This window comes from Arachis ipaensis, chromosome B10 (genome assembly GCF_000816755.2).
Source record: "Arachis ipaensis cultivar K30076 chromosome B10, Araip1.1, whole genome shotgun sequence".
Lineage (NCBI taxonomy): Eukaryota > Viridiplantae > Streptophyta > Magnoliopsida > Fabales > Fabaceae > Arachis > Arachis ipaensis.
Window position 1 is genome coordinate 10,347,905 of NC_029794.2, and position 7,577 is coordinate 10,355,481.

The window sequence follows — 7,577 nt, forward strand, 5'->3', positions numbered from 1 at the left end:
AGTCAGTATAAATGTAAATATTAAATATAAATAGTCTCCAAAATAAATAAACATAATCCAAAATACAAAAACATAGTTATAAATAGTCCCAATGACAAAATAAATATAATCCAAAATCCAAAAACATAATTAAAAATAGTCTTCAAAGCAAATTAAACATAATTCGAAACACTTAATTTTCATCTTTATCTTCATGTAAGTCAATAACATCATTGGAACCAACTCCTGAAGAATAGCCTTCTCCTTTTGCAATATCTTCCTCATCTTTATCTTCCTCTAGAAAAAAGTAAATAAATATATTAGAAAAATAGTACATAATAATATTCAAAATCACTCAAGTATGTATATCATAAATATAATTATACCAAAATCATCATATCCACGTATCCAATTTCTGGTGCAAATCACCATTTCAACATTATCTGGCAACAAACGACTTCTATACTTATTCAAAACATGAGAACCCATGCTAAATGCAGGTTCTGAAGCCACGGTAGTAATAGGAATACTCAATAAATCTCGTGCCATTAGTGATAGTATTGGAAAACAATGATGGTTGTCTTTCTACCATTGCAAAACAGCAATGATTGCATCATTGCAAAATAATGTTGCCTCACTCAAATAAATATCAAGTTGGTTCTTTCCACTTTTCACTTCAGCTTCTTGATTACGGGACATCAAATCCTTTGCATTGCAAACAATATATGAATCAAAAAGCATGAAGAATAAAAAAATACATATAATCAAGTAGATAAAAATACTTACACCAACAATTTTAATAAGCTGAGTTCCAATTGCAGAAGATGTTGCTTGAGAAAAATTACTTGGAAGTTGGGAAGAACTCTCTACAGTTATAGAGGAATTATGGTCATAAACCTCAAAGAGCTTGTATAACTTACTCTTCACATGCTCCACTTTGTCTTTAGCACTAATAGGATCAATCTCATTATAGCAATGAACCAAAGTGTTGAGTTTAAATCTAGGATCAAGAACTGTCCCAAATGCAAGAACAACACTGTATTCCTCCCAATATTTCTTGAACTTAATCATCATTTTTTCTCCCATGTTCCTTATAAGCACTTCATCATTCTTCAAACTATTCATTAAAATAAGATGGATTTGCCAAACTTGTAAAAAATACAAGTTGAATGTTGGGTAAGAAGTTCCAGACATCAACTTGGTAGTTTCGTAAAATGGTAACAAGAAATCACATATCTTTTCAGTTCTTCTCCACTCATCCGATGAAGGACAATACTCCCTAAATCCAGCATCTTTTACTTTATACATTTCAAAAGCTTTCTTATATGGAATAGCACTTGCAAGCATTGCATAAAGTGAAATCCACCTAGTAGGAATATCTAAACATAATGCAGTCGTATACTCAAGTCCCTCAATATCTTCAAAATATTCTTTAAATTTAACCATTCAACTTTCAGATTTTCTCAGATACTTAATAGAATCTCTAATCTTATGCACTCCATCACCACATCTTTTCATTCCATCTTGGACAATAAGATTTAAAATATGAGCAGAGCAACGAACATGAAAGAATTCACCATCACACAACAATGAACCATGCACATCCAAAGTATTTTTCAAGTGTTCAACACAAGTATCATTAGAAGAAGCATTATCTAAAGTCATGGAAAAAATATTTTTATCAATTTTCCACTCAGTCAAAAGCGTAAAGATTTTAGAAGACAACTCAAATCCTGTGTGAGGAGGAGGCATATGACAAAAATTGAGAATTTTACTCTGTAATTTCCAGTTCTCATCAACAAAATATGCAGTCAAACATATAAACCCCTCATTGGTACTGGAAGTCCAAAGATCAGATGTTAAGCAAATTCTATTTGGAATGGAAACTAAATTTTTTTTAAGTTTCGCAGCTTCTCTCTTGTGAACTTTCACTATGTCAGCCTTAACCGTATTCCTAAAAGGAAGTTTCAAAGTTGGACTAATATATTTCATCCAATTTCTAAATCTCCTATCATCAACCATATTGAATGGCTTATCTCCCAGCAACTCCATCCTTATCTGGACCAAGCTTTTTGAAAAAATTCCAAACATCGGATATTGCTGGTCTCAGCCTTTTCGAACTAGGTTCATCAACCTCGACCGGAGCAGCCTCAGAACCAACTTCAACAGTAACAAGGTTACTCACAGTTTCAGAATTCATATTTTCTGAAATAAAAACAAATGTAAATTGTTTATATGAATCTGAAATAAAACAAGTATTAACTCATCTGATTTAATCAAAACTCAACCATTAGCAAACCACACAAAAAACAGCAAACAATTTTTGAATCTGCATCAGATTTAACCAGATATCAACCATTATCAACCATAATCAGAACTCAACCATTATCAAACTACCCAAAAAACAGATTCAAACAATTATCAAACAATTATCAACCATTATCAAACAATTTTTGAATCTGCATCAGATTTAACCAAATATCAACCATTATCAACCATAATCAGAACTCAACCATTATCAAACAACACAAAAAACAGCAAACAATTTTTGAATACACAACAAACCTATATCAAACGACAAACAAGCAAACCCTAAGCCAGAAAACTAATTTACCTATATCAGAAAACCCACTGCATCAGATATAATCAAATAACCATTATCAACCATAAACCCTAATTTACCTATATCAAACAATACAAAACACAACAAACAAACCTAAATCTCTTATCTCAAACCCTAAGCCAGAAAACTAACCAGAGGAGGCGAGGACCAGGACAGAGGAGGCGAGGAGCAGCCGTGTCGCGGCGATGAAGACAAACAAGGAGACCCAGAGAGCGAGACCAGCAACGAGAGGACAAGACCCAGGAGCCCAGGACCGAGACCAGCAGTGACGACGGCTAGACGGAGCAGCAGCGGTGGCTAGAACCCACGAGGACCAAAGATCGACAATGACTGCGACTCAGCGAGCGTCAGGGGTGAGGGCGGAACTCCGACTCAGCGAGCGTCAGGGGCTGAGGGCTGAGGTCGACGGAAATGGAAGTGCGATCTTGAGTGAGACTGACTATGGTCTATCCGTCTATGGGTGGAGAGTGGAGACTGGAGACTGGAGAAGCTGAAGGTTGAAGGCTGAAGCTCTGTCCTCTGTGTTGACGACCGAGGGAGTGACCGAGTAAGAGACTGAGAGTGACGGTGGGGATTGAGGTCGACGAAGCTGCAAATCTGAAATTGGAATTAGGGATTCAGTAGGGTTTCATTGGGGAGTCGGGTCGGGTTGGGTCGGGGTTAATTGGGTTAATGGGTTCTGGATCTGGGCTAAAACAATCATCCCTATAACAAAAAAAAACGCTCCAGCCCACCGGGGAAGCCCGTCCCGCCCCGCTAAAGCCCACAGTTTAAGCGGTGTAAGTTAGGCGGGTTTTTGTCTTTCGGCGGTCCCAAATTTCCAGCCCGGCCTGCCTTTTTTGGCGGGTTACACGGGCCGACCCGGTAGGTTTAGACCCGTTTGCCACCCCTACCTCAACCGATTTCCCGATTAGATCGCTGAAGACCTTGTTCATCAGTTTCTGATAAGTTACCCCGCATTTTTCAATCCAAATGGGATTACCTTGTAGCAATAAGTGCCCCCTGGAGTTATGAATGCCATTTTTTCCTCGTCTGACCGGTGCATCGGTATCTGGTTATACCCAGAGTACACATCCATGAAGCTTAGGAAACAATGACCTGCTACCGCGTCCACAAGGGCATAATGTTAGGAAGGAGGAAGGAGTCCTTGGGACATGCTTTGTTGAGGTATGAGTAGTCGACACACATCCTCCACTTTCTGTTGGCCTTCTTGACGAGGACCACTTTCGACAACCATGTCAATTAGTCCAGTTCCCTGATGAACCCTGCTTCCAACAAGCTAGCCGTCTGCTTGGCTACCTCGTTGGCTCTTTCCTGGGACATCTTTCTTCGTCTCTGGGCCACGGGCTTGGCGGCTGGTCTCACGGCTAGTCGGTGTGACATAAAATCGGGGTCTACCCCCGGCATGTCGGCTGGTGTCCAGGCGAATAGGTCGCTATTTTCTCTTATGGCCTTCATGAAGGGCTCTTTCAGGTTGTGGGGGAGGTTCCTATTCACGAAGGTGAATTTGTCCTCCGTGTCCCCAATCCTGAATTTTTCCAAATCTCCTTTGGGCTCAAGTCTCGGTTTGTCATCAACCCGGGCATCTAAGTCGGCCAGGAAGACCCCAGATGCTTCCTTTGATCTCTTCCTTAGGGAGAGGCTGGCGTTGTCGCATGCAACCACCGTTTCTACGTCTCCCTTAAGGGATCCCACCGATCCATCGTCAGTGACAAATTTCATGACAAAAAACTTAGTGTATATCACAACAGAGAATTCATTGATCGTTTTCCTTCCCAGAATGACATTGTAAGCCGTAGAGTCTCTTAGGATGACAAACTCCGCCATTACCGACCTCTTACCTCCCCCTCCATCGATGCAAATTGGGAGAGAAACTACCCCGTCGGGCTTCATGAAGTTGTCCCCTAGGCCGACCACTCCGTATTGGTGGGTTTTTAGATCAGTTTCTCGGAGTCCAGGGCATCGAAAACGTTCCTGAACATGATGTTGGAGTCGGCTCCGGTGTCTACAAGGATTCATTTCACCATACCTGTTCCGACTCTTGCCGTGATCACCATGGGAGGGTTCTCCGGGGTGTCGTGGAACCATTTGTCCTCTGGTTCGAACGATATCCTTGGGTTTCTCCTAGACGAGGGCCCATTGTTAGTTGATGATACAGCCAAGATCTTGGCGTCTTTCTTTGCTGCCAACTTCGACCTTGGTGCTACGTCTCTTCCGACTACAACATTGACGACAGTGAAGCCGCGGTTGTTGCCTTCTTCAGGATCTTGCCTTGGCTTGACAGCCCGGCTTCTGTTGTCGTCAGATCGGTCGCGCTCATGCCTTTTGGGTTCTCTTATAAACTGTGAGAACTCCGTCAATTTGCCTTCGCGGATTGCTTGTTCCAAAGCGTCCTTTAGATCAAAATAGTCATGGGTCTTGTGGTCGAAACCTTTATGGTAGTCGCAGTAGAGACTCTTGTTCCCCCCAGTTCTGTCCTTGAGTTGGCAGGGTTTCGACAAGATGCCTTTGTCGGCTATTTGTTGGTATATCTCAACGATCGGGGCCGTCAGAGGGGTATAGTTTGTGAACTTTCCTACTCGGGGGAAAGGCTTGAAAGGTTTAGTCAGTCCTCCCTCCTTGGAGTATTCCTTGGGCCTTTCTCCTTCCCGGATTGACGGGGAGGATGGTTGGTGGACTGCCGTTTGTTGGCCGCCACCACTTGGATGACCTCTTCATTGTTGATGTATTCTCTTGCCACGTTCTGAATTTCCTGCATGGTCCATACAGGCTTGGTAGTGAGGTGTTTCCTAAAGTCTTCATTCGACAACCTGTTTGTCAGACACAGGCTGTCCACTGAGTCGGTCAGGCCGTCGATCTCCAGGCATTCGTCGTTGAACCTGTCAAGATACTTCCTGGTCGGTTCCCCATTTCTTTGGGTTACCCCTAGGATGTTGATCAGGTGCTTGGCTTTGGCAATGCGCGTGGTAATTGCGCTAGAAAGCTACGAGTTATGTCCACAAAAGTCATCACGAACCCTTGGGGGAGCGCGTTGAACCATCGGAATGCCGGTCCTGCTAGGGTTACAGGGAAAGCGCGACACCTCACCTCGTCGGCCACACCCTCCAAGTTCATCCTGGCCTCAAAGGCCGTTAGGTGTTCCTGAGGGTCCTGAGTTCCATCATATCTCATGTCTGTTGGCTTGTCGAAGTGTTTCGGCAGCCGGACCTCGAGAATGGAGTGGTGGAAAGGGGTTGCTCCTATGATTATAGGGTTTCGCCGCCTTTTCGGCCTCTCTCTGCTCTCTTCTCGGTCCCCCGCCTCAGCATGAGTCGCGAAGGGCCGAGTGTAGATTATGGGGTCTCGTCGTCTTCTTGGACTTCCCTGCACTCGCCTCGCCCTTCTAACTCAGCGTGGGCCAGGGGAGACCGAGTGACCGTTCTACGCCTGGCATGTTCGTTTCTCTGGGGACTTCTTCCCCGGGGCTCCAGCTTTGGTGGAGGAGATCGGGTGTGAGGGGGATTCAGGCTAGGTCGGTAACGGTCCCTGGCTGCGAGCTCCCTCTCGAGGTTTTGCACCCGGTGGTGTAGTTCCTGCATGATTCTCGCACTGTCGCCTCCCGTCCCTCCGAAGGGACGCCCTTCGCGAGAGTGGGAGGGGGGGTTCGTTCCTGCGAGAGGAGGATCTCGTACGGTCGCGAGAGGACGCTAGGGAGGCTGGCCTGCTCGTCCGATGAGCGCCCTCTTCCTCGCGCACCTCGCCTCCTTCTTGCCCTTCAACCGGCCCCAACAGGAAATCCATTGATGCCAGCGGTCCCCACAGATGGTGCCAATGTTCGGTTGCTCGTGTATCAAATGGGTCGGGTGTGCTAAATGCTCAGGGATGATGGGAAAACTAGATTCGGATCACCTTCATGCATCTGGACCTTCAGGACCAGTGTGTAGAGGAGAAGGTCGGAGCTTGAGGTCCTCCCGAGTTGATGATGTGGAGTGAAGATGGGGGATGCCACCTGCAAAGGGACTCCGACGCTCTAGTCAGTGTCCGTACAAAGGCGGCAGTTAGGATAAAGGATATGTGGACGTAACTCTGGGAAGGGGTAGGACCCTCCCCTTATATAGTCTGCGTTAGGACAGGTCCCACAGGAGCAGTCCCACGTTCCAAGAAGCTTCCTCCCCAGCTGTCAAATACCTCGCGAGAGAGGTGGCGACATTCGGGCCGCCTCCTAGTTCGGGTCGTATGATGCCGGCGGGTCGTCCGGTATGTCGGGTTCGGGCAATGGATCAGCTGAGTTGAGCCGGAACACATATAAGATTCTCCGTCTTCGTCTTATGTTGACGTAAAGTCAAAAAAAAAACCAGTCAAATTAAAAGTATTTGTAGAAGAAAAATATCAAGAACTGAAAAATCATTTTTCAAGTCGAAGCATAAAATAAAATAAACAATTGTTTGAAACATAAATGATAACCGATTAAGACATCACAGATAATAAACTACAAATTAAAAACAATTTAAATGAAAAAAAATATCTTTTTAAGTTTATAAATTTTAAATAATTAAAAATTTGAATTTTTTGTTACAAGCAATACAAAGTATGGTTACATATTACATACTATTCGGGTTATTATTGTATCAGCTGGTATGTTGATCGGGTAATTATGTTGACTGTGCAATTGGCTTTTGTTTGTTGTCTTTTTTTTTTTTTTCGAGGCATGGAAGAATTTCAACTTGTTTATATTTAAAACTTTGAGTACAGTTTATATGAAATTTTACTACATTCAATTAATAAATTTTAAATTAAAATTTTTTATAAAATATAAATCTATTTTATGCGTTTCTTTAAATAAAGTATACAATTTTCACGTATTATTTTATATAGTACATTATTATGTAATCTTTACTAATAAATAGAAGATTAAAAGTTTTTCATGGTCTCGTTAATTGTTAATTTAAAAAAATATCTTTATATGATGAAATTTATCAATTTTTTTTTATTCAAA